Source organism: Sciurus vulgaris, assembly GCF_902686455.1.
Source record: "Sciurus vulgaris genome assembly, chromosome: 13".
Classification (NCBI taxonomy): Eukaryota; Metazoa; Chordata; class Mammalia; order Rodentia; family Sciuridae; genus Sciurus; species Sciurus vulgaris.
Genome location: NC_136474.1, coordinates 72,851,241 through 72,878,985, shown reverse-complemented (window position 1 = coordinate 72,878,985; position 27,745 = coordinate 72,851,241). Strand labels below are relative to the sequence as shown.

Sequence of the window (27,745 nt, the reverse complement as noted above, 5' to 3'; positions counted from 1 at the left end):
ACTTCTACAGGGCTCGGGGCTGAGGAAGGAGAGAGAATGGAGAAGCTGCATGCTGGACATTTGGAAAGGTTTGGGAGATTCAAAAAGATCTGAAGCTCCAGAGAGGCAGAGGAGACTTGGTTACTGCATCTGATGACATTCTTTAAGATGAAGCAAAAGAATCGTGTAAGAATTTTCCTTACAGTCATGTTAGTTGCTGGACTCTGCATTCTTGCAGAGACTAGGTGACATGGAGCCCTTGGATTCATTAGGGTTACCAATTCCATTCTCCCAGTACATCTGCACCCCGGCTGTATCCAGCATCCCTCTCTCAAAGTTATACCCTTCTGTGACTTGGACCTTCCAGGATAGCTGTGTTTTAGTCAGCTTTTTTGTCACTGTGACCAAAAGACCCAGCAAGAATAATTTTAGAGGAGGAAAAAGTTTATTTGGGGGCTCACAGTTGTAGAGTTCTCAGTCCATGGAAGGCAGGTTCCAATCCTTGGTGCTCGAGGTGAAGCAGAACATCATAGTGGAAGAGTGTGGAAGAGGAAAGCAGCTACCACCAGAGAGCAGAGAGAGAGAGAGAGAGAGAGAGAGAGAGAGAGAGAGAGAGAGAGAGAGAGAGAGAGAGAGAGAGAGAGAGAGAGCTGTGCTCAACAAGGACAAAATATAAACCTCAAGTCATGCCCAGGGGCCCACCTCTTCCAGTTACCATCCAGTTACTGTCTCTCAGGGGGTTAATTCACTGACTGTGTTGAGACTCTTGTAACCCAATCATTTTACCTCTAAACCTTCTTTTATTGTCTCACACATGAGATTTTGGGGGACACCTAACATCTAAGCCATCAGGAGCTGATTAGTTTTTTTTAACAGTACAAGTAAAAGGTTTACTTTATATTACTGTTCATAATAATATATAGTAAGTTATGTTATAAAAATATATGATAAAATCTTTTGTGTGTGTGTGTGTGTGTGGTGGTAGAAATTGAACCTCCTACATGCTAGGCAAGTATTCTACCACTGAGCTGCATCCTCAGCCCTATGATAAAATCTTGTAAGAAACTGAATGAAATGAAGCTTGACCACTCCTTTAAGAGACCAGAATAAAACTGCAGGGGCTGGCTAAGTTCCACTAATTTCTTTTCATTTTCTTCGATTTTTTCTCCTGATCTTCAGTTATCCTTTCTGCAGATCGCTTTTTCAACCCCTTCATTTTCCTAGTTTGTAGTTTGCTTAGGTCTTGTTTCTGCACATGAATCCTTCCATAAGTTGTACCAAAAGTATCATGGGAGATATTTTTCTTCTTTGGCTTGAGGGCTTTTGGCATTTTCATAGATAATTTATAAAGGTCATCTGATGCCAGGTGTGTCCTCCTCACAACCAGATCCAGTGAAGGTCCCATCTCTTCCAATTCAATCCGTGGTGTTCTGCAACCAGATTTCTTCAACAGCAACTTACAGCTTCGAAAGCAAATCTTCCCCTTCAGTGCAGTGAAAGGCAGAACATACTCTAATCCCGCTAGGCGAATATTTGACACTGTGGGGCCTCTGAAAAAGTCAGTAAGAAGACTTTTTAGTCTTCTATAGTCTTCAGTTGAATCAAAAGCATCACCAGCAAATATTAACATGGGTTTTATTCCCTTGGGGCATTTACTATTCTTAATATCTTTGAGAGACACAAACTTCCCAGTACCTAATTCAATCATATCCAGCACATGGTAGTCACACTAGATGATTTGGCCGCTTCTTGTTATGGGAGCCAAACATGAATATAGAGCAATCTGACTTCTTTGAAAAGAATTCCAGTGATGTCTGATCCTCAAATGGTCTTGTAATATTTTTCTTTTTATTTAGAACGCCGCATGGTCTTTCAGTGCGTACACATCTTTAAGTACTTGTGTCACTGCTGCATCACATTTCCTCCTTAAGTCACCATGGCATTTTTAATATTTTCACTGAGCTTCTCAAGGTTCTCTCTTCTCAAGGAATCTCGTGGCCCTTTTCGTTTCGGGTTTTACAACTCGATCCAAGGCGCCCGTGGCTACCGCAGCCCCAAACCGGTCAAAGGTGGAAACGGCGTGGTTACACCAGATAGGCGCACGCACCCCAGCAGACGGAAGCCCTGATTAGTGTTTTTGGATATATGTTCACTGCAGGTGAATCCAGCCTCTAGAGCTGAGTTTGTATCCCCTCTTGGCAGGTGCCAGGGCCTCAGCTGTCAGGCACCCTCGGCACTGGCAAGGGTAAGTGCCTGTCGAATGGGTGGAAGGAAGTAGACATTGGGTTGGTGATGTTCTTCCCCTGTGGAGTCTCAGGATTTGTCCTCTGCTTTTCCATCCATCTGTTCTTTCTAACTTTTAACACTCGTCCTGGAAGATTCTGGCAATTGGTAAAGGTGGTAGGAAGGACAGGTTTTCCTGAGGCCAGCACAACAGCACTGATGGTCTGTGGGGTGGATGGGGAAGCCTGCCTGATCAGAGCATGGCCTTCCGTGTGTTCAGCAGGTGTGTAGCCCCTCGTTGGTAGATAGCACTTCCTGAGTGCAGGTGGGGGTGGCGTGGGGTTGGGGTTAGTTCAGACATCTGTGACTACCCCATAAGGGGTTAAAGAGTACAGCTGAGGGTCTGTGGGGGTCAGGCCAGCTGATAAGGCCACTCTAAGAAGAGCTCTGAGGGTACCCAGGGCGAGTCTGCCACACTGGCTGCCTGCAGGATCACCATGCGGGTTGGCGAGGAGTGGGGAGCCAGCAGCCAGCAGCGCTGTGCATGTTTGAAACCACAAATCACAACTCTGCAAATATCGAGGGTTTCCTGTGTGTTTCTGAACTGCTAGCTGGAAGAGGTTAAAGGGACTTTTTGTGTGCTTCACTTACTTCTCTGTTCACGTCTGTCCCTGCCCGATTGCCTCCCCCTCCTGATGGTTGGTGCCTTCTGGGAAGTCCTGCCCTTGCACAGGGCACGTTATCGGCACTCGCGAGCACAAGCAGGTAGACATTGTATGGTGCCATCCCCCTGTCTCTCTCTGTATCCCAAAATGGGATCCATAATTGCTGAGCTATGCAAAATCGGCGGACCAGGCTGGGATCTGAAACCCTGACTGCAGCTCCTCATCGTGGTGTTTGAATCCAGTGACCCAATCAGCTTCAGCAGAGGTCACCACTGGCTTCCTGATAGCCACACACCACAGGCCGGTGCAGGTACTGCTAGGACCTTCATTGATCTATAGAACCCAAAAGAAAAATATTGACTTCAGTTTAAAAAGAGGTGTTCAAACCAGAAAGTAGTAAACACCAAGCTAAGTCCCTACAAAGTAATATCAGGCTCCCTATGACTCACGTCAGCTCCAAGTTTGTCATTTCAGTGAAGGATGTGGGTACATGTTGGTATGACGCTCTGACGTAAGGCACACCTCGTACCAGGCCGGAGACTCGTACCCAGCCTTGCCTCCTGGGACATCTCTTCCAGTCTGTCTCAGCATTCTAACCATCTCCAATGACTTTGGTTGTGCGGGGTAGTGACAGCGGGCTGGGGAACACTGCCTGGTCAAAAATGATCCTCTTCCTGCCTGTCTGTCACCTGGTCAGTCATGTCCCCTGTTTTCCAGTTTCCAGTGTGGTGGGAGTTGCAGGGGCTACCAGGCTGGTCCTAGTGCAGGCCGATTTGTAGTAAGACTGTGCTGGGCTCGCCTGGCCCACTCCCTCAGAGTGACCATGGTGCCCTGCCCAGGCTGGGGTGGAGCTTGTTTTCGGATGGGGACAGTCCCCAAACTAACCCTTACTCAAGTTTTTTTCCTTATGTCTATCCTTCCTCCCTTCACCTCCTCATTGAAACATTCCCCAGTCTTGTCTCCTCCACCAAAGTATCTTGACTTCATCCCATTGGCTTCATTTTTTTGCTCTAATTGGGGATCTTGTGATATAAAGCACTGTAAGAACAAAGGACTACTGATCCAGGTAGGGTCCCTCCCTCCCACTGGTTCTCACCCCTAAAATTATTCAGCCTCCAGGATGATGATGATGATGATAATGATGATGATTTTGTAGTGCTGGGGTGGAACCCAGGACCTCAAGCGCACTAGGCAAGTGCTGTACCACTGAGCCACATTCCCAGCCCACTCCAAATTACCTTTCAAACATCTACACTCGTGACTTTATCAGTCATGAGTCCCTTTCATGCCTGGTTTCCAATATGCCAAGCTCCACAAACATGATCAGACTCTGCTGTTTGCCTTTTACACAATATTCTAAATTCTTACATGTTCTATCTCCCCTCAACTTTATATAGAAAATCCAAACATCTAAAACTATAAAAAGAAATGAAGTCAATGTATTCTCCTAGTCTTTTTTTTTTTTTGTACTGGGGATTGAACCCAGGGGTGCTTAACCACTGAGACACAACCCCAGCCCTTTTTATATTTTTTTTTTATTTTGAGACAGGGTCTTGCTAAGTTACTTAGAGCCTCACGAAATTGCTGAAGCTGGCCTTGAACTTGTGATCCTCCTGCCTCAGCCTTCCAAGCCACTGGGATTTCAGGCATGCACCATGACACCCAGCTTCTCCTGATCTTTAGCCCCATCAGTTTGAAAAAGATCACAATCAAATTAGTTTTCTCTGACGGTTTTTGTTTTGGAGGATTCTATAAGGGGATATGAGCGAAGGGGACTTCTATGTTGACTTGAGCCTGGCCAGTGGAGGGTTGACCGTCTGATGATTTGACTCCTGGTTGTCAGAGACTAAGATGCTGTTGCCTCCAGTTTGCCTAGGCTTCGGAAATCAGTAGTGGCAGAATGCCTGTCAGTGAAGTTCATGGGTGGCCTGGCTAAGTTAAGAAGAAAATACTGGAGCGAATTGCGTTTTCTGTTAGACAATGGTCAAAATGTTCACTTTCTCCTACTTTCACATCCTTCAAGGTGCCAGGTGCACCTTGAGAATGTAGAGGGAAAAAAAATAGAGTGAACTCTTGACCTTTTGTTTCTGTTGTATCATTTTAGGTAAATTTTTACTTGTTGATGAATTTGAACTTCCCTATTCTTTATTCCTTAACTTTAAATTTTAGGTAAGTTTTTACTTCCTTCTTTGGAGGGCTTCTAGCATTGCTCGTCCTAATCTAATCTGTGCATGGGGAGAGAATTTAAATGTTAACTGGAGTTATTGTACTTGGTGAGAAAATTTTCTCCATAGCAATAACATTGATGCCTCTGAAGTCAATCATGTGGCTTTTGAATTATATTGTTATCAGATTCTGCATTACTCATTCTTTTTCTTTGTGGCTTGGATTATTTGAAATTGACTAAAAGAGAGTAAGGAAAATTCAGGTTTTTCTTCTATAGGAAGAAGTGTCATTACTGAGGATGTGGAACTAGGGGGTGGGTTTGGAAGGGGTGTTGTTATAATAGTAGCTGTCAATGGTTTTGTTTTCTTTGTTTTAAAGAGATTCTCACTATCAAAAGCAGTGAAAAGTAACCATGGCACAGTGAAGTTAGGCAGTAAAAGCAGTTTGGTCCCTCTGTCACTACTTGTTATCTTTTAATAAGTTTTAGCAAATGGTTTACCTACTTATGAAAATAGTCCTCTGACCCCTGCATTTACCTCTTCAGAAGGAACCGCCTTCCATTCTTGCCCCTGAATTTTGATCCTTATGTCCATATTTCTAAATAACAAACCTGAATGGCTGCTTCTTGCTTTTTCAGTGTTAGGCATGATCCATTGATTTCCCACTCGTGGAAGTGAAAATTGAATTCTTTCCTTGCGTCCTCCCTTCCCCTCACACTGCCTTCCACAGCCGATCGTCGACTGGATTCTGGTTCCTGTTGATCCACGCCTGCCTGTGAATGCACGAACACCTCTTTCCGTTGCCATGTGACTACGTGCTCACGGGAGGAATTGCCATCAATTCCTCACACGTGATTGTGTGATTAGCCTGGTCAGCGGCATGTGAGTGAGTGATGCTTAGCACTTCTGATCAGAAGCTTAAGAGCCATTGCGTGGCCTGGCCGAGGTACTCTTCCTCTTCTGAAAAAATGGAGATGTTCCAAAAGAAGGGCTGATCCTTCAGCCTAGATCCTAGAAGGAACAAGACATGCAGTGCAGCCACAGCTGGCCCACAGCTGTGCTTCCTTGTCAATGAAACAGCTTTTATTCTTGTAAGCCATTTGGCCTTTTTGTTACTGCAGTATAACCTAGCAAAAGCTGATTGACACTTAGCTCCCACCCCCATCCCCCCAACATATTCATCTCATAATTTTGGTGGGATAAATATTGACTGTTTACCTTGTTATCACTTTGTACTTGTTCTTCTCACATGAGTATGTCTATGGTGCTGTTCCTTTCTTGAATTACTGTTTTTTCTTAGAATTGCATTATTTTTGTTTATGATTCCATAGCTACTAATCCACCCTCCAAGGCTCCACCTGCTGTCTAAATGTCTTCTGGAGATGTTCATATTTCTTGGAGAAGTCTCTCTGTGTCTCTGATGAGCTCTAGTCTGGACCACTTGACCTCTACACCTGGTGCAAATCTGCCATCTTGGGATCATCTTCCATCATCATTTGGGATTATTTCACTCTCTCCTGTGTTGAATTTTCTATTTCCTACATCCCAAGGCAGCACCGGCTGCTTCTGCTGCTTCTCGTTCCACGTTGTGTGTGTGTGTGTGTGTGTGTGTGTGTGTGTGTGTGTGCGTGCGGTGCTGGGAATCGAACCCATGGCCTTGTGCTTGCAAGGCAAGCACTTTACCAACTGAGCTATTTCCCCAGCCCCTGCTGCTCTTTTATTCTTTTTTTTTTTTTTTAAAGCGGAGGCGGGGCATATTATCATTAACTAAATTGAACTTGTTGCTCAGATTTCTTAGTTTTCCCCTGCTTTTCTTTCCTGATTCAGGATCCCATCCAGGAGACCACTGACATTCTGTCATAGGTCTCCCTAGACTCCTCTTGGTTCTGACAGTTTTCAGACTTCTCTTGTTTTGGGCAGTTTTGAGGAGCACGGGTCAAGTATTTTGTAGAGTGTTGCTCAACTGCAATATATTTAGTGTTTTTCTCACTAAATGGGGGAATGCATTTGGGGGAAGGTGATCATGGGGTAAAGTGCCAGGCATGATCATTACCTCCATCAAGGTTATATTCTGTCACTGCCACTGTGTTTGTCATTGCACACTTCACCTTGGCCACCTGACTTGAGATCGTGTTTGCCATGTTTCTTCTTTTTTTTTTTTTTTGTGGTGGTCTTGCTGGGGATTGAACCCAGGGCCTCGTGCATGGGAGGGAACGGAGCTATATCCCCAGCCCCATGTTTCTCCACCTTTCAGTTACTCTTTTCCCCTCTCTTTCCATAATTTTCTCCTTGAAAGAAAGTCACATGCACAGCTCACACTTAAGAAATGGGAGTTATGCTGTACAACCTTGAGGATGGAGTACCGACCTGACTTACTTGCAATATTTCTGCACTGGAGATTTATCTATTCTTTATTATTTGTTTTATTCATTTGGTTACTTATTTATTTTGCTGCAGACTCATGAATATTCACTGTATGCTTTGGATTATACTCCAATATTACTGTTATTTACTTCATTATTAAGTTGCCCTACCTGTAGCCACGGGTAGCTCTTTTCAGTTGGCTCCTATATCCCCTTGGCATACTCTCAACACTGGTATGGGAGAGTATCCTTTTTAAAATTTTCTGGCAGTACCGATGCTCCAGGCTCAGCTTGTATATTTTCTGCCCTGGTCCTGAAGTCAGCCATTTCTTCAAGGAGTCCTCATTCCTTTTATTAGAGAATGATGCTAAAAGGATTTGTGGGGGGGCCATTGTGGGCGCTTGTTGCTACTGATGTGCCATTGCTTCCAGATTCTTTTAGATTGTAGGATGAGGATATATATATGCATGTGTGTGTGTGTGTGTGTGTGTACTAACTCTTGTGTATACACATATCTGTAAATATTTCTAAAATTCACACTGTAAGAAACCTGTCTCCCACCATCTGCTGTCCAGTTATGTAATATTCAGCTCCAGTAAATGTGTAGTCATTTGGGAATTGTTAGCCTATGTCCTCATGGAGATCAGCTTTATCAACCAGAGTGGAGTGCTATGTACAGTTCCTCTTGCCTTTAGTCTTACACACTCCACTCTTTCCAAAGCTGTTAAGGTCGATACTGTATTCTCAGCCTCTCCAGGGAGCTTGTTTTGTATATTTGTAATACATTTTGGGTCACTTTCAATATTTCATCCTGGGATTCCTCCACTTTCTAAATGATTTTTTAAAATATTTTCATACATTAAGGTTTATTCCGTGCTGTAAAGCTCTCTGGGTTTTGACACATGCTAGTGTCTTCGACTTACCATTACAATATCCTACCGAATAGTTTCATCACCCAAAACATCCCTCTACTTATTCTATCTTCTCCCCTCTCCTGAACCCTTGGTAACCAATGGTTTGTAAGTTTCTATCACTTTGTCTTTTGCAGAATATAATATAATCAGAATCATTCAGTATACAGCCTTTTCAAATAGACGTCATTCATTTTGCAATATACATGTAAGGTTCATCCTATCTTCTTGTGGTTTGGTAGATCATTTCTTTTTTGTCACTGTACAGATATACTACAGTTTTTGTTTCCAGTCAGTTACTGAAGAGCGACTTGGTTGTTTCCAATTTTTGGAAATTTTATGACTAAAGCTGCTGTCAGCATTCACATACAGGGTTTTATATGGGCATAAGTTTTCATGTCAGTTGGAACATACCTAAGAGCATGACTGTTTGATCATATGATAAGATTATGTTTAGTTTTATTTTAAAATTTTGCTAAATTTATTTTAAATTTTGCTTCCAGAGTTTCTGTACTATTTTTTACACTTACTAGCAATGACTAAGAGTTCTCCTTGTGCCACATCCTTGACAGTAGTTGGTATTGTTAGTTTGGGGATTTTAGGTAACAGGTATGTAGTTATAGTTCATTGTTGTTTAAATTTGAAGTTTTCTAATAATAAATTGTGCTGAATATCTTTTTATACTTTTTTGCCATCTGTATATCTTTTTGGCATTCTGCTCATTTCCTAATGGGGTTGTTTGTTTTCTCAATGTTGAGTTTTAAGGGTTGTTTGCATATTTTGCATACACGTTCTTTCTTTGATAAATGTTTTACATACCTTTTCTTCCAGTTTGGTGCTTGTTTTTTTCCTTCCCTTGACAGTGTCATTCATGGATCAGGAGTCTTTAGTTATAATAAAATCCAACTTATTTTTCATTTAAACACCTGTGCTTTTTCAACACTCTTGGTATATTTAAAAACTCACCACCAAACCCAAGTTATAGAGATTTTCTACATTGCTTACATCAAAAAGTTTTATAATTTTTCATTTTCATTTAAGCCCTAGATTCATTTTTCTTTTTGTGTAAGGTGTAAAGTATATGTCTAGGGGCATTTATAGATAGATAGGTAGGTGGGTAAGTAGGTGGATATAAATAGATAGGAGCTCAGTGGTTCCAGCACCATTTGTTAACAAGACTATCCTTTTTTCATTAAATTATCTTTGCTCTGACAAAGATGAGTTGGTGACCTTCATATGGGCCTGTTTCTGGCTCTGTATTCTGTTACATTGGCTCAGTGTCTGTGCTTTTTGATAATACCATCTTGTCTTGAGTATGGTAGCTTCATAGGCAGTCTGGAAGTTAGATAATGCAAGTCCTTTAACTTTGTTCTTTTTCATTATTGTATTGACTAGTCTAGGTCTTTCGATTTTCTATATAAACTTTAGAATTAATTTGCCAATATATTCAAAACACCTTTCTGAGGTTTTGGTTGGGAGTGTGTTGAATCTATAGATGAAGTCGGAAAGAACTGATATCTTTAATCCTGAGTCTTCCAATCCATGAGCATGGTATGTTTTCACCTCACACTGGATCTATTTTCATCATAATTTTGCTTATCTGGGTTTTTTTTTTCTTTTTTGCAGTGCTAGAGATTGAACCTAGGGCCTCATGCATGCTAAGCATGTGCTCTACCATTGAGCTTCACCCCCAGCCCAGCTAGGCTTAGAATTTTTTTGCTAAGGTCTCAGCCAGCAGATATTTTCAACCTGTAAACTGTAGTCCTTCAGTTCTAGGAAATTTCCCTGATTTTGGAGATGGTTTCTTTCTCTTGTTATTTATTTATTTTTCCTGTCCCCCCTTTCTGAGACTCTCATTTGAATAGCAGTAGACCTTCTGGGCTAGTTCTGTAGTTTAATTGACTTTTTCCTCCTCTTTTCCATCTTTTTGGAAGATTTCTTCAACTTTAACTTCCAGTCCACTATCAAAGGCTTCATTATCATAAATTTTAATTTACAAGAATTCTGTTTGTTCTCTTTGAATATTTCTTATACAGGATTTGTTTTTCTGGTTCTTGTTTGATGATTGTATATTATCTCTCAAAAAAAAATTAGTGATACATTTCTTTCAAGTTTTCTTTTCCTTGCATAATCTCTGTATAATCTTTTTCTTCCAAGTGGTTTGTTTTGGTCTCTGTTGTTCAACTTTGATGTTCTCTTCTGTTGTCTGGTTATTCCTGTTTATCTGCACATATTTAGGAATCCCCGAGTGTAGTGGGGATTGACAACTTGGGGCTTCACTGCAGAATGATCTCTTGGCCTTTTTTTTTTTTTTTTTTTTTCCCCTGTGGAATCTTCTATGTCAGCATCTCAAAGTCTTCTTATTTGGGAGTGTCCCCAGAGAGGGTTCACCCACCTCCCACCTGAAGGGGAGACTCTGAGAGTTGGTGCTCCGTAAGTCCCGGGAATAAGGACTGGAGCCAGATGCAAATAATGCCCTCGAGTCTTCCTGTCTTGCATCATGGTAGGTCTGTCCTCAACTCTGCCTGTTGTCTCTTGGTCCATAAAGCCTTTATTTATCCTTTTCAAAGAATAACCCTCTGTCTTTTGCTGGACTGGGCAAGGGACAAACACTGATCAGGGAAAGAACCTGAGGCTGTAACAGCTTCCTAAACAGAGTACCAATCAATCTGCCTTATTTTACCTCTTTCTTCTCACTCTTGCTTGCTAGAGGAATTGGTACCACCAGTTTCTGAACTGGGAAGAGAGTTTTGCAGTGTAAATTGGGTTGGTTCTCAGCTTCCCCAACTGCTGACTTTGAATTCAGCTTTTTGGAATTCCTGAGCCATTTACCACTTGTCCATCTGATATCTTCCAAAATTGTGTTGCTTTTGTCTCCTGTCCAGTTCTTCTCATTCATGTGTATTTGTACTTAATTTTTTTTGGAACTGTCTAGTCTAGGGTTTGGGGAGGAGGTAAAAGTAGATGCACATGTCTAACCAGCCATGTTTAATCAGCATCTGTCCTGGATTGGGTTGGGTTCAGGTTTAACTGTTGTTAAAGATTCTTAATATAACAGCAAAACCCAGGGCTTTGTGGGATGCTCTGGTGGAATGGGGTTGCCCAAGGCAGCCCCTCCTCCACTATCTGTGACCTGCACATAGGGCGAGGCAGGTCGCAGGCTGGGTCCCTGAGGGCTTGATCTCAGCCCCTGGATACTTTCTGGGAATCTTTTTTTGTTTTTTTCCTCAATCTAGACCTTTCCCTTAAGACATTATTTGCATGTTTGAGTTTGAGATTAGATTAGGAATATGGAGACATATTCCTCTTCGTGTTTCTGTGCACCAGAGGCAGGAGGGCCCTGGTGAGTGGGGACTGGTGGGAGGCCCAGGAGGAGGGTGTCATTATTCTGTAATTGATGAGCAGGCTGGCTCTCTTCCCTGAGGCAAGCCCAGAGCATTAGCAGAATGACAGCGGCGTTTACAGAGCCTGGCCACCTGGCTGGACAGGTCTCACTGTGACACAAAAGCAGGGAGTGAAGCCGAGAGGGGCTTCCTAGCCCACTCGGTAGACGATGCTGAGTGACTGCCCCGGGGTGCAGGCCTTGGGCTCTGCTTCCCACCCTGGGCAGGAGGCTGCTCTCCAGGGCCCTGACTGGAGTGAGGGGGACCTGGAATGTCATCAGCTGACTGACAGCCCTGATTCCAGCAATAGGGACTGGCCTTGGGCTGATTTCAGGCAACCAACGGCCTTCCTCAGCTCAGACATTGTGCCTGAAACAGTAATTAACCAAGTGCGTGTGATCACGTGGGAAGCTAGAGTTCTCCTAAGGTCTGTCTTTTGGGTAACATCAGCTGGAGTTAGGGTAGCTGGAGAGTCCCAGGAAGCTCTCCCCTCCCAGTGGTTTTCTTCACACAGACTCTAGAGCTGTTTTTTCTCCAACTTAGCAGTAGGATACATTATTCTATTTAAAATGCAAATAGCCACAAGAAGAACACATTAAACAACTATTAGTCACTAGCAACTTCATTGGATCGGTTTAAAATATTCATTAAGCTGTTAGCGCTAGAAAGATTCTTAGACTGCCTCACCTTCCCATGGCTCCTGGGCAGCAACATCTGCTGGGAATTCATTGGGAATGGACACTGTCAGACCCACCCTGGCTCACGGACATAGGGATTCGCGGGTGGCCCAGCCACCTGTGTTCTTCAAGCCTTCTGGGTGCTCCTGCTGCTTCCTGCAGTGGGAGAAGCTCTGTTCCTAAAGATTGGGAGACAGAAAGACAAACTCAGAGGGTGCAGGACTTGCCTAAGTTCACAAAGCTAGTTGAGGGTGGAACTAGGACCCAAAGCCAAGCCTTCTGGTTCCTAGCCCATCAATTCTAAATGACAACTGGTTGCCAGGATCCAGGAAGGAATTTTTTGCATCCAAGTCCTGGAGCGGGAGTGTTGCTTTGATCCTCCCTGAGTCGTGCACGTTGTCCCCAGCTGGAAGAGGAGGAGGTGAGGCTCCATGTGGTTAACTGACTGACCCTGACAGACAGGATTTCAGTTCGGACCTCCTATCCCTCCTCTGCACTTACCTGCATGTGTTGTATATGTACATTGCACAGGTAGGTCCTGGAGAGCTGAGGTCTCAAAGCTTCTGGGCAAGGGTGGGGCACTGTGAGTGGACACAGAGCATTCTGAGAGCCCCTTGTCTTAGGGAGGGCAGGGAGTTTGGAAGTTCTCTCCCACCCACCATCGGTCCAGTATTGCTTCCTGTTGTGTCATGACTCCAGCGTAAGGGGAGAGAAACACAGACCTACCCGCCCTTCTTGGCCCTGTCTTTCCACCTGGCCTGGGGATTGGTTTCCTGGTGGATCTTGGGTGTGCCGTGACCCCTGCTTCTCAAGGTAGGGCTGGAGCCTTACCAAAGGTGGCTTGCACAGCAGGCAGGAGAGACTGCCCATGGGCTTCTGCACCCGAGATGGAAAGGGTGCTCCTTTGGAGTAAGAAGAGCACAAGGGCAAAAAGCAACAGATGGGGGGTGGGGCCGGGGAGTGCACACAGAGCAAAACAGAGGAGGAAATTAAAGAGGCTCAAGTCTCCCTCCAGCTTCCTTCCAGCCCACTCTGCTGCATTTTTGGCAGGGATTGGCAACCCTGGCCTGTAACTTTCCAGTCTGCCTGCTCATTGTCTTGCCCAGAAATACCAGATAAAAGAAACCATGGAATGAGGAATGAGGAGTTGGGTCTCCCCCTCGGGATATTCCACCAATATTAACTCTTTCAGGGCAGCACCCCCCCCCCCCCACTGCTGTCTGCTGGGGCCTAGCCAATCTAGCAGCTCCTGCCTCTGCCATGGGATGGGGGGCAGTGCAGGGAAGGTGTGTCTCCAGGGAGCCCCTTATCCCTCACCCCATGTCTACCCACTGCCTGTCATGTGCCTGAAATCCCCCATGATCCTCTTCCTTTGGGGCTTCAGTGGTCCCATATTAAGGTAGAATGGAAGTGAAGCCAGTCCTTGGTTGGTTAGCACCTTATCAGATTTTAGTTAAACAAGTGGGGGTCCCAGGAAGGGGTCCAAGAACTCTGAGTGGAGGCAACGGAAGAGCAGAGAGCATGGCAGAGTGCCTTGGCAGTGCTCAGAACTATGTCATTTGGTACTGCAGATGACCCCAGAGATAATGGAGGAGGGACTGCTTCACCCAGGACCATGCAGCTGGTGGGGACAAAGATGGACAGATTTGGCCTGTGGGCTCCGACATAGAGCTATTTCCAAAACCAGTGATGATGGGTTGTTTAGTTCTTCACCCTAGCCTTCTCTTTCGTGGAGAGTCCTGCAACTTGACTGCTACTCTCTGTCAAGCAGATGTGGCTTTCCTCAGGAGGATTTTCTAGTGGGCTCTATTTGTGTGGTCATTAAACATCCCAGGACATCTCCTAGGAACCAGATCTGAGGAGGGTTCTGGGGAGGCAGAGGAAAGCACTGCCCTTACTCGTGTGGAGTTCACAGTCCAGTGGGTGACACAGAAGAGAGAAATCCCAGTGATAAGATGCAGTGTGAGCAAGAGTGCTCCTGGAGCTATAGAGGGGGTGCCTCTGCTCAGGAGGAAGGCCCTGCCTAGTGCAGGGAGGCCAGGTTGGGGACATTTGAGCTGGGAATCATACCATGAACAGTTTGCTGAGAGGATAGAAGAGAAGAGAGTAGAGAGGACAAGGACATCCTAAGTGGAGAGGGACTCTTAGTCTGGGGAGGGGCTAAGGCCCTTCCACGACCTGTAGATATGATGGAATTGTGGTTATCAACAGAATGTGTTTAGAGAAGAGCTGAGAGACAGGGCCAGGAGGCCGGTCAGAGAGGGAGGCTGGGCCAGGCCATAAGGCATTAAGCAGGACCATGCTGAGGGCCATAGGGAGCCACTGAACAATTAGTCAATCATGGCAAACTCTCCAATAAGCAGCTCCTAACACCTTAATGACTTAACCCCAATAAAACTTTACTTTCATCCCTGTGAAGTCTGATGAAACCTCCCAATCTCAGTGGGAAGAAAGAGAAAGATGGAGAAGGAACACCAGCTTTTAACTCCCTCAGCCTAGAAGTGACATAGTTCCACTGAGAGCCAGTCACATGGCTGACTGCAATGGAGGCTGGGAAATGTCAGGGGCAGGGGACACATGCGTGTTTGGAGAGCTCTAGTCAACGGTTACTGCCAGGAAGGATGTGAATCAGAAAAATAATGTGGTCTGGTGGGATATCAGAGGTTCACTTTGGCAGTGGCTGATGAGGAGATTAAAGGGCTTCAAGAGTGGAGGCAGAGAGGCCAGGCAGAGGCTCTTCCGGCTGCCCCGTGGGAGCACGCCTCCTGCTCCAGAGTCTCTCCAGACCACAAGCAGGTGACGGTGATGCATCAAGGGAGGAGAGCACTCTGAAAGACAGCGGTGATGAAGGGCATCCAGTGGGCAGTCAGGGGCCCAGTGAGCCTGGGCTGGGCTGACCACATCTCAGGAACCCTGTGAGCTTAGCACTTAGTAGGCCATTGGAAGCTGCGAGAATGAAGGGGATCAGAAAGAAGGACCGGATGGAAATGTCCCCAGCAACAGTGGCATTCAATGGCCTGTCTCCCAAGGCAATAAAATCTCTCCAGTGTTCCTACAGTCTTTGTCACCTGTGTCTTAGGAGTAGCGAAAGCTGCCCATCAGGACCGTCAGGCATCTTCAGAGGAGGTTCTTGCTCATCAACTGCTGCATGTCTGTGCTCATCTTAACCCTGGGCCTAGCTTTGCTTCCACTGCCGCCATCCGCTGATAACACCTTGGGGAGGGAAGTCCTCCTGTCCAGCTTGCCCTTCTGGTGGCCCTGCCCTCTGTCAGGCTCTGAAGCCAAACTCAGGTATGAGGGTCACAAAGCTAGCAGCTGGGAGGAGACCTGAGATCTAATTTATATTTTGGGACTGTCTCAGAAAGTCATCTTCCGTCTGTGGGCCTGGGTGTCCCTTTTGTAAGTCAGGAGTTACGTGAACAGGTTCTTCAGTAAGATGGTCTTCAGACTTGACACTGCCATTGCACGGAATGGAGACAGACAGGCTTAGCATCCAGTTGGTGGAGCAGTGCTCTTCCAACTGAACACCAGGAAAACGAATAACCCCGTCAACAAATGAACTGAACGGACACTTCACAGAAGAAGAAATACGAATGGTCAAAAAATACATGAAAAAATGTTCAACATCTCTAGCAATTAGAGAAATGTGAAATAAAACTACACTGAGATTTTATCTCATTCCAGTCAGAATGGAAATGATCAAGAATTCAAGTAACAATAAATGTTGGTGAGGATATGGGCAGAAAAATCACTCATACGTTGCTGGTGGGAACACAAATTGGTGCAACTGCTCTGAAGAGCAGTATGGAGATTCCTCAGAAAACTTGGAATGGAAACATCATTTGACCCAGCTATCCCACTCCTCCTAAAGGACTTAAAATCAACATACTATAGTAATGCAATCACGTTGATGTTCAGAGCAGCTCAATTCACAATAACTATGGAACCAACCTAGGTGCCCTTCAATGGATGAATGGATAAATAAAATGTGGTACGTGTACACAATGAAATATTACTCAGCTCTAAAGAAAAATGAAATTATGGCATTTGCCTGTACATGGATGGAACTGGAGTCTATCATACCAAGTGAAATAAGCTAATTCCCCCAAATCAAAGGCCAAATGTTCTTTCTGATATGTGGATGCTGACTCACAATAGGTGGGGTGGTGTTGGGGAGGAGTGGTGGAGGTTTACCGGATTGAACAGGAGGAATGGGGGAAGGAAGGGGGCATGGAAATGGGGAAGACAGTAGAATGAATCAGACATAACTTTCCTCTGTTCATATATGATTACATAACCAGCGTAACTCCACATCATGAATACACACAAGAACAGGAAGTTATACTCCATGTATGTGTGATATGTCAGAATACATTCTACTGTCATGTAGAACTAAAAAGAAGAAGAACAACAACAAAAAATAACAGTGCTTTTCCAAATAGGGATGAAATACCTAGAGGCTTCTGGGGAATTTCTTGAAGGTGGACTGCAGCCTGACAGAGCTCATCAGTTTTTCCTGGGGCTGCAGATACCATGGGTTGTGGGTACTTGGTGTGGGCTTCCTCCTCTTCTGCTGGAAATGAACTTCTTTGAGAAAAGGGTGAAAACCACGGACCACCACTCCAGAAAACCATTTGACATGCACAGTTCCATGTGCCACATACAGACCCCCTTTACATTTAAGTGCAGGGGCTTCATGGCCTCCCTCTGGTATAGCATGGATCACCTGCTGCCACTCACCTGCTCTTCCCTTCCTGGTGGGTTCTGGATTTCTATTAAAAATGTAATCCTTTTTCCTGAGCCAAGCCTTGGAAGAGTCTCAAGAGGCCAAAGGAAAAGTGTCAGAGGTGTTTCCTCTGACTTCACAGGAGCTGGATGAGGCCTCTCCTGGGAGAGGCAAAAAAGTCACATCAGGCATAAACATCAGTACAAACTTAAATGGTGCCTACATGCCAGGTGTTGCTGTGTGTGTGTGTGTGTGTGTGTGTGTGTGTTGGCACTGTTATCTTGATCAACACGTCTCAGAGGGATTCTGTACTTTCTCTTAATTAACCCCTTTACTTTAAGATGACCACAGATTTTCAGGCAATTGTGAAAAACAATATAGAGGGATCCTCTATCCCCTTCACCTAGTTCTCCCCCAAAGGCAATATCTTATAAACCTACAGCTCAGTGTCACTATCTGGATATAGGCTGATGATGGGATTACACAGCAACAAACCCACTGTAAGTCGCAAATATTGTAGTTGACGGTGCATTTAAACACATAACCTAGAAGATACCTTGGGTTGGTAACACAATACACTGTGGTGTCAGATGTTCCCACTTGTAATGGTGGGGTCGACTGGGAGCTATCTCATTGCCCAGTGTCTCAGGAGAGTGTTGTGTGGCATATTGCTAGCTCAGGAAAACACAGGAATTCAAAATTTGAGCTTCAGTTTCTCCTGAACATGTGCCACTTTCACTCCATCATGAAGTTGAAAAATTGTGAGTTGGATGATCATCAGTTCGGGGACTGTGTGTATCGACGCTGATGTAGTCAAGATACAGAGCATTTCCATCACTATGAGGACTTCTTCCTACTATCCTTCTGTACCTACACCTCCTTCCCCCACCTTCATTTTCTCCTTAACCCTTACAAGTCATTATTCTGCTATTCTTGTCTGTACTTTTGTCACTTCAAGAATGGGATGCAAAGGAAATAATACAGTAACTAACGTTTGGGGATTGGATATTTTTCTTGGCATAATTCTGTGCAGATTCATCCAGGTGGGAGCACGTTTCAATAGTTCGTTCCTTTTTCTTGTTGAGTATTACTCCATGGTATGGATGTAGCATAGTCAGATGAATCATTCAACCACTGAAGGACATCTGAAGAAATTTGTTGATTTATTTCCATATGTTTGGGATTTTCCTCTTATCTTGCTATTATTGATTTCTAGTTTGTTTTATTCCATGGAAGTCAGAAAACTGTATGATTGAAATTCTTTTCAATTCATCAAGGTTTGTTTATGGCCAGGATATGGTCTACTTTGACAGGTGTTCTTCAGGTACTCAAGAATAATGTGTCTTCTACTATTGTTGGGTCAACTGTTCTATAAATGTTGATTAGATTCCATTGGTTGATGCCATCATGGAGTATTTTATATCCTTGCTAGTTGTCCAGTGTTTCATCAGTTGTTGAAAGAGGAGCATTAAAGTCCACAAATACAATTGTGGGACTTTGTCTCTTTCTACTTTTGGTTCTGTCATTTCTGTGTCACATATTTTGCAGCTATATTGTTTGGCGCATACACATTTATGATTCCTATGTCTTGGTGGAGTAACTTTTTAATTATTATATAATATTCCTTTTCATTTCTGAGAATTTCTTTGCTCTGAAGTCTATCTCATATTGATATAACTACTCCTGCCTTCTTTTGTTTCATGTTTATATGATATAACTTTTTTATTCTCTTACTCTCAACCTGCTTATATCACTTTATTTGAAGTGAGTTTCTTGTAACCAGCATTGGTGTCTTTACATCATTGACATCTAGTATAATTATTAATATGTTAGGACTTAACTGTTTTTCTATTACTTAACTATTTTAACTTCATTTTTTATTTTTTGGTTATTTTCTATAACTTTCATTTTTGTTTCCTGCCCACTTGTGAGTTACTAAAACATTTTTTAGCATTCCACTTTGTCTATTTTTGTATCATTTTTAGTGGTTCTGTACATATTATGTATATGTGACTTTTCACAATTTATTGATGTTATCATTTTGCTAATTTGAGTGAAGTGTAGAAACTTTACCTCCCTTTATTTCTTTTTACCCTCCACCTGTTTATTATGTAATTGTCTTAAATATTTTTCTATATAAATGTAGAACCACATCAGACAGTATTTTTTGCTTCAGTTGTCAAATACAATTTAGAAACTTGGGAAGAGAAATAAAGTTCCTGTATTTTCCTGTTCTTTTGTTCACCATGTTTCTTCCTTCTAGATGTTCCAAGGTTCCTTCTTTTCAGTTTCAAGAACTTCCTTTATTCTTACTTTTGGGGTAGGTCTATTGGTGACAAATTCTCCTATTTTTGCCTTCATCATAGAATGACTTGATTTCTCCTTCATTCCTAAAGGATTTTTTTTACTGGTTATAGGATTTGGGGTTGATAATTGTTTTCTTTCCTTTTGCACTTGAAAAATGTGGTACCATTTCCTTCTTTCCTCCATGGTGTCTGATGAGAAATCTGTTGTCTCTCTGGTTTCATTCAGGGTTTTTTTCTTTTGTCTTGAGTTTTCAGAACATGACTTTTGTCTTGACATGAGATTTCTTTGGAATTTTTCTGTTTGAGGTTCACTTAGCTTCTTGAGTTTACATGTGTTTCCAAGTTTGGAAGGTTTTCAATGATTTAGAATTTTTTTCAACCCTGCCCTTTCTCCAGTCCTTCTGTGACTCCACCAACAGGAATGTTAAATCTTTTGTTTTGGTGCCACAGATTTCTCATGCTTCACTCTCTACCACCTCCAATCTGCTTCTCTGAAGTTTCCATTTGATCTTTATATCTTTTACTTCTTTTTTATCTTTTTTTTTTTTTTTTTGCTGGACTTCTTTTTTTCCTGTCTCCCTGACCCACATTGGTTTCAAACATGTTCATAATTACTTATTTAGTCATTTGTAATGGCTGCTTCAATATCTTTGTCAGATAATTCTAATATCTCTGTTATCTTGCAGTTGCTATCTATTGATTAAATTTTTCCATTCAGTTTGAGATCTTTCTGGTTCATGGCATGGTAAGTGATTTTTAATTGAAACCTGGACATCTTGGATATTATATTTTGCACTCTGGATCTTACTTAGATCTTTTACTTTAACTGGATTTTTTTTTACATACTGCAGTAGGGAGGCTGGGGCACTGCCTCATTACTGCCAGATGGTATGGAAGTCTAAGCTCCCGTTTTGCTGACCACAAAGTGGGGATGCAGTTTTCTCTGTGGTGTTTGGCTGGAGTAGAACAGTTCTTGTTTATAAGTTTTGTCTTCTTAGGCTGTCCTACTCCTAGTCCTTTGGCTAGAGAGAGCAGGCTTTTGTTGGAATTTTTGTTATCTGTGTCCATTGGTATTTGCAGATTTCTGACATCTTCAGTTCCAAATCTGGGATACATGAAGCCAAAGGAAGGTTCAGGAAACTTAGAATCCTGTCATTCCTCAGATTCCAAGGTTCCTTGCTGGTTGCTTTTTTTCCCTTTACCTTTCAGAGTCTTCTTATGTTTACTTTATGCGTAATAGTCAGAGGGGCTGTTTGTACTTAGGGGAAGGAATTGGGAAAAGCAACTCTACTCCATTTCCCTAGAATCGGAAATCCTCTCTACTTCCTTTTCTTGATTATTTTTAAAAATTGTTGACAATGTCATACATATTTTAGGGAAAATTTTTAAAAAGGGAAAGAGTGAAAAGTCTCCTTTCTTCTCCTGCACATGAGGAGCAGTCATATAATTCATCTACCAGAGTTAGCCTCTGGCACATGTGCTGTGTGTCCTCAAGAGAGTTCATATTTTTGTACATGTATGTGTCCATGTGTTTGTGTGTGTTCTTTTTCCCATACACAGTAGTGGGACCAATTTAAACTTCCACCAACCATACGTAGGGTGTTTACACCCACTCTAGTTCAATAAGCACCATGTATTTTACAGCTTATTGATGGTTGTTAACCTGATATATGAAAAGTTGAATCTGTCTATAGTCTTAATTTGCATTTCCTGTACTGTGAAGATGAGCATCATTTCAGATGTTGAAAATGCATGTGATTCCTGTTTGGGGAGTACTGACAGTTTCTCCTTTATGGTACATTTCTCTGTTGGCTTGTTGACATTTATTATTGACTTGCACCTGTTTGTACATATGTTATTTATGTAGTAAGAAAATTAACTCTGTGCCTGCCATATATATTGCCTGTATGTATATACACACACACACACACACACACACACACACACAAATATAAATATATATAAATGTATATATATATAAACATACACCTACATGTTTCCCCATTCCTGGTATTGGAAACTGAACCTGGGGGCACTATCACTGAGCTACATTCCTAGTCCTTTTTGCAAAACTTTACTTTGGGACTGGGGTTGTGGCTCAGAGTACTTTCCTAGCATGTGTGAGGCACTGGGTTTGATCCTCAGCACCACATAAAAACAAACCAACCAACCAACAAATAAATAAAATAACGATGTTGTGTCCATCTACAACTAAAAAAACAAAATTAAAAAAAACCAACAACTTTTCTCTGAGTCATCGTCTCACTAAGTTACCAGGGCTGGACCCACACTTAAAATCCTCCTGCCTCAGTCTGACTGGTAGCTAACGATACACTAATGTGCCACTCAGCCTGGCATATGTTGCAAATATTTTCCCCCTATTTTGACATTTATCTTTTGATTTTATTTCCTAACATTAAATATTTTACAAATTTCGAACTCAGATGTACTTTTTTTAAATGACATTGTTTGGGTCATGCTTTGAAAGTCCTTCCTACTTGAAGATGATTGTAAACATTTTCCTAAATTTTTCTTCTAATTCTTTTTACAATTTTGTTTTTGTTTTAGTCTCCGATACTTGTGATCCATTTTTGGTTTTCACACGATTCCTGAGTTGTTTCGACACATTAAGCTGAATAGTCTATCTTTTCTTCACTTGTTTGAAATGCCGCCTTGATTTATGGTGGGTCTTCTCTGGGTGGGAACTTACCCGACTTGCCAGAAATTGCAGGTGGCAGCTGGTGGCCTGGGGAGGCTGTGTTGGGGTAATTTGAGAGCCACCTGCAAGGGGAGGGACACGTTTAGAGGGGGATGAGGAGCTAGGGCATCCGTTCTCCCTGTCTCTGAGCACCCTGAGTTCTGGCCTCAGGAGCATGCAGCCAGCCTTCTGAAATAGCTTCCAAATCCTCCCTTTCTGCCTTCCCCTCTTCTTCCCCGACCCTTGTTCATTTCAGGCCTTCCTTAGGATGATCTGTCTTTGAACATCCCTCAATGTTCATTTTCATTATCTGCCACTGCCTCAAATCCCCACAAACCTAGTTGCTTGAAGTGATCTACACTTATCATCTCACAGAACTCTGATTTCTTTGGGCAGGAGTCCCGGCGAGGCATGGCTGGCCCTGAGCTTCAGGGTCTTTCATGAGGCCGCCGTCCAGGTGCCAGAGCCAGTCCTCATGTGAAGGTTCAGAGGGGAAGACCTGCTTTCCCAGTCGTGGTCACAGTCACAGCAGTTCCTGTGTGGTAGGGTTTGTGGCAGCTTGCTTCTTCAAAGGTGGAAAGGTAGCCTTGAGTGTCGGTCTGCTGGCACAGCATAGTGCAGGCACAGGTGTGAGCCTCCGCCACCTTTGCCCTATGAACTGGTCAGAAGTCAGTCTCAGGTCCCATCCACACTCAAAGAGAGGGGATCCCTAGGTGTGGACACCAGGGGCAGGGCTCATGGGGCACCCTTAGTCTGTACTGTGGTGGTCATTGCCCCTTAGACTCCCTCCACTCTAGTTCACACGTCACCGTGGAGCTAGATTTATTTTCCTAAAGTGTGTCTCTGATCAGTCTTCTGCTCAAAAGCCTGCATTAGTTAAAATTCAAAATTCCTTATATATGGTCTGGAAGTATCTGTCAAAATTGCCTGAGCACATTCCCAGCTTTCTCCCAGAGCCCTCTTTCCTCTGACTGAAACAACAAATGCACAAGTGTAAACCCCTGCAGAACTGTTTGAAACAGCAAAAGATTGGAAACAATTGGAAAATGGAGAGGCTGGTTGAACACATTACTATACACCCACATGGTGGCATACTACACAGCCCTGAACATGAATAAACACAGCTCTTTGTAGATCTATGTAGCATGATCTATGCCAGCGGTTCCCACAGTGTGGTCCCTGAACCAGTAGCATCCACATCACCTGGAAACTTGTTGTGAGTGCGTGTCCTTGGCCCCACCTCAGACCTCCTGAATCAGAGACTATAGGGTGGACCCAGCAATCTGTATCTTAGCTAGCTGGCCAGGTTATTTTTCATGCACGTTCCTATTTGGGAACTATTGATTTACAGTACTTATAATTAAATGGAAAATGGCAGAATGGTGTATTTGGTAAGCTACTGTTTGTTCATGAAAGATAGAAGAGATACGTATTTACTCATACATGAATGAATTGTTTCTCAGAGGATAAAGGAAAGTCATATCACACTGGTCGCCTGTGAGGAGGGAAATAGGACAACTGGGGACAAGGAGGAGGTGGTGACTTGTGTGTCCAGGGCCCTGCATGAGCTTCGGCCCCTGGCCTTCGGAGCTTTGCTCTTGCACATTTGTGGATGTACTTACTTAGAAGACTTAACTCCGGGAGTCCCCATCCGTCTGATCTCCAGCCTCCTCGTTAGCCCTCACTTCCCATCTGGTCTCTTCACGCCAGTCTGACTTGTCTCATCCGTGTCCCTCGGGTCTGGGTGGCACCTCCTGGCAGGGGCCTTGGCTTACTTCCATGCTCCCGCCTGGACTTCCTGTACTCTCCCTGCAGACGCCAAGCCCCAGCCCTCAAGGTCACCCCATGGCAGGCGCCTCCTCTAGGAAGACACGCCCCACGCCCTCCACTCCAGCCTCAGCGTTCCTGCGGACTGGCTGGCCTCATCTGGTGCCTCCCTCCCTCATTCCCCGTGCCTGGGTGAGAAGCACACAGGCCTCCCACACCCAGAGAGTGGATGGAGAGGCAGAGGTACAGAGAAAAGAGGCCTCCCTGCTGGTCCTGCAAGATGGGGTGTCTGGGCGAGCAGGCACCCCAGAGTGGTTACAATCAGCATTTTGTCCCCTAGAACCCAGGTTCCCTCCCTGTTCCTCCCTGGCCAGGTGCTGGGGGAGCACGGTCTTTCCAACACTGCAAGGCTTTGCTGGCCCCCACCGGGTCACCTAAAGAGGCGCACCTTTGCTGCTCCCCCCACTTTGTTCCCCGGGTGGCAGGAAAGTCTTGGATGGAGTGGCTTTTGGCACACGGGCAGTGGGCCAGGCGGGACCCCCTCTCTCTCAACTCATCACCCTCGGCGTCACCTGCTTGTAACTCTCCCCTCCTGCTGCTTTTCCTACATCCCCGTCTTAGGTTCAAGGCTAAATGCCTATGCTGAGGCTGGACCACCCGGCTCTGTGAGGCCGTCAGCTCCAAGGGCACAAACTTGACCTTGCAGCCTCTGGGCTCCAGCACCCCTGGTGGCCTGCAAGTTGGCACGTAAGACCCTTTTCATAAATGGCTGAGCGGCCACCTGCATGTGGACATGGAGGTGGGGACGTGGACACTGGGCAGGTGTGAGAGGGGAATCACCCTGACAAGAATGACCCCAGCAGGAAAGGAAGGGGGAGCTGTGGGGGGCAGCTGGAGGCGGGGCTTTCTCTGGGTCAGGTTTGGCCGTGGCATCTCATTTTATTGGCGAGGGGGGGGTGTTCTTTAAAAAGACAGATGTGCTTCGTGGGGAGGGGTGCGTGGTGAGGGCAGAATGTGTGACTTTAAAAGATCTCCTGCAGGTGGCCAGGAGGGCAGGTGGCCCCACCGGGGTGGGGTTTCTGATTAAAACCAAGGCAGGGGTGAATCTGTTGTTTAATATTAGGAGAATATACGTCCAGCAGTGGTACTGTCCCTCGCCTCCCTGTGTCTCGGGAAAGCAGCTGACATTTCCTGCACATTTTAACTTTCTAACCAAATAATGAAATAATCATATTGGCCCCTCAGTCACAGGATTCATTTTATCTCATTCCCAGGCTTCAAAATTCATCTCGCATTTTAATCTGTTTTGAGCTCTTTTCAATTGCCTTGGAGATAGAGCCGAAGGTTCCCTGAACTCGTGTTGCCTGGAGTTGTTTGGTTTGGGTTCCTGTGGGGTATTTTCTTTAATAACGTGGTCCATCTTACGGCAGCAGCAGGAATGGAGGGGGCTCGGGCTGGGGCTGGGCCTCGCGCTTCGTGGCTCCCCGACAGTGCATTAATGTCCAAATTCCAACTCTGGGGATTCTCATCTTCTGTCCTCCTTGTGGATGGCACCCGCCCTTCCACTGCATTAGTTCTTAAAGGGCCAGCCTTCTGCAGAAGCACCATCAGAATGCTCTAGACCCCAGCATCCTCCACTCCCTCGAGTATCAAATTTGCGCAGAATCAACACAGCAGCAGTGACAGTGATCAGCCTCTCTGAGCCTAGCTCTCTTTCAGGCACATTGGGCTCCATCTTAGTCTGTTTCCGGTTTCTATAACAATATACCAGAGACCGGGTGGCTTATAAACACCAGAAATTTCTTTTCCACAGTTCTGGAGACTGAGAAGTCAAGACCAAGGCAGATTTGGTCTCTGGCCAGGGCCTACTTTTTGATTTATAGATGGTGCCTTCTAACTGTCCTCACGCAGTGGAAGGGAGAACTTGGGTCTGGTCAGCCCCTTGTACAGGTGCTACCCCACTCATGAGGGTACTGCCCTCATGTCCTCAGTGTCCCAGGCGCTGCCTCTGAACCCCACCACAGTGGGGGTTAGGATGTCCACAGACATCCAGCCACAGTGGACCAGGAGGCATGTTGTCCCGAGTCTCTGGGGAGAAACAGGCATACTCACATCTAGGAGTTCCCTGTGGCTTTGCGGGCAGGCAAGCCACCTGGAAACGGCCCCAGGCATGGCAGACCTTGGCGATGGGGAGAGACCAGAGACGCCTCTGTTGCAGATGTTCCTCTCTGGCAGTGGAGTCTGGCCCCCCAGTTCCCAAAGGGTGACCAAACCTTGGGGCTGGCGCTTCACACCTCCAAGCCCCCATGACTTCATCTGCAAGAGGAGAGCCATGGAGGAGTCCCTGCGGCAGAGCAGCTGGGAAGGAGACACCGGAGCACGTCCCGGGCACAAGATTCCCGGCGGGGTGAGCTGCCACTCCTCGGGGGAGACGACCCCTCCCTGTTCCCGCCTGGGCTCCGGGGCTGGCTCGCTAGCTCAGCAGGCCCGCGGTGTTCGCACAGCCTCGCGCCCCTTCCTCTCCCTGGCCTGCCCCGTGAGCCTTCCGGGGGTCTTGTCCTCCTCCCTGGGCTCTGGGCCCCTCTGTGAAGCCAAGCAGTTTGGATGCCCCTGGTGCCGGGACCTGCCCCAAGGGTGCCCATCTTGTGCGGGGGCGTGGCCTGTCCTAGGGATGTCATTAAAGGCGTCCGAGGATTCCAGCGTGCCCCAGGTGGAGCCCCCGCTTTAGCCACAGGACACCTGTGGAGACCACCGTCAGGAGAGACGGTCCTTCAGAGTCCCAGGCAGCACGCGGGCCTGGAAAGGTATTCCAGAAGCATGTTTAGCACGCGGCTTGTTCCAGGCCAGATTCGGGTGCTTTCGGCACTGTTAAATGAGATAAACGGAGGGCCACCCGTCTGTGCCTAGTGTGGACGGTGGGGTGAGCCGGCATGGCGTCCTCTGGGATCTGAGAATTGAGTCGCACTGGGGAGCCAGGAGGCAGAGCGACAGCAGACCCTGAGCCCCAGAGACTGGGCGCCAAGGCCCGTCCAGTGGCACCCGCCCTGTGACTCCGGGAGGCTGCCTATGTCCCCAGAACTCAGCTTCCCCACCTGTCAAGTGGGGGTCACTGTGGGGCACAGGTGAGGTCCTGCCCGGGAACATTTTGAGAAGCCAAGCCTTCCACACTCATGGAAACCATCCTGTGCTCTGTCCGCTGGGATTCTCTGGAGACCATCTCCTGTGAGTTTTATGAGGCACAGGAAGACCAGAGGCCCCCAGTTCCTGGTTCCCTGCCCTGGCTCCCCACGGTGTGCATTCCAGACTTGATCCATCCTGCTTCCCCACCTTCAACGCCCATCTCTCTCCATGGGCTCCTTCCCCTAGCACGGAACATGCTCATTTCAGCCCCCCAGAAAACCTTGCTCCCCTGGTCCCTCTGGTTCCCACCTCTGGCTGTGCCTCACAGTCAGGCTCCTGGGACCCGTGACCTGTGAGGAGTCCTCCCTCTTCTCACCTCCTTCCCCCACCGCCCATGGACACCGGCTGCCCTGTCTTACCTACCTGGGTCTGTGCTGTGTGCCTGATGGGCCACTCTCTCGGGCTCCTCCATGTCCTTCTCTCCCCTCTCCTTTCCCTCCTTTGACCAGTTACCTGGTCTTAGGGATCCTACGTCCTAAATTCTTCTCAAAGCTGTGGACTTCCCTCAGGGCCCACCATGCCACTACCTTGGTTCAGTCCTTCATCTCTCGCTCAGGCTGTGGATCCAGCCTCTCATGGTGTCCTGAGCTGACCCCTGGCTCCCCTGTCCTCCAGGGTCAAGTCCAGTGCCAAGCTTTATTGCTCTGGCCAGTGCCAGCACCTCCAACTCTTCCTCTCACCTTCACGTCCTTCCTTAGATCT

At 45.5% G+C, this 27,745-nt stretch overlaps 1 protein-coding gene and 1 pseudogene across 4 annotated transcripts in view; one reads left to right on the top strand and one right to left on the bottom strand.

The window, feature by feature from the left end:
• Nucleotides 1–27,745, top strand: part of ZBTB7C (zinc finger and BTB domain containing 7C) — a 327,812-nt gene that overhangs the window by 20,425 nt on the left and 279,642 nt on the right. Inside the window, exon 2 of one of the 3 annotated variants that reach the window (XM_079108990.1) lies at nucleotides 2,138–2,224. The exons of the other annotated variants lie outside the window; for them this stretch is intronic. The gene's annotated coding sequence lies outside the window, so the exon portion shown is untranslated. The remainder of the gene's footprint in view (nucleotides 1–2,137; nucleotides 2,225–27,745) is intronic. 3 annotated transcript variants of the gene reach the window in all.
• LOC306643128 (ribosome production factor 2 homolog) lies at nucleotides 909–25,359 on the bottom strand (annotated as a pseudogene). Its single transcript has 3 exons — nucleotides 25,289–25,359; nucleotides 22,109–22,179; nucleotides 909–2,103 (listed from the first exon to the last, which is right to left on the bottom strand). The product of its transcript is annotated as a ribosome production factor 2 homolog (transcript).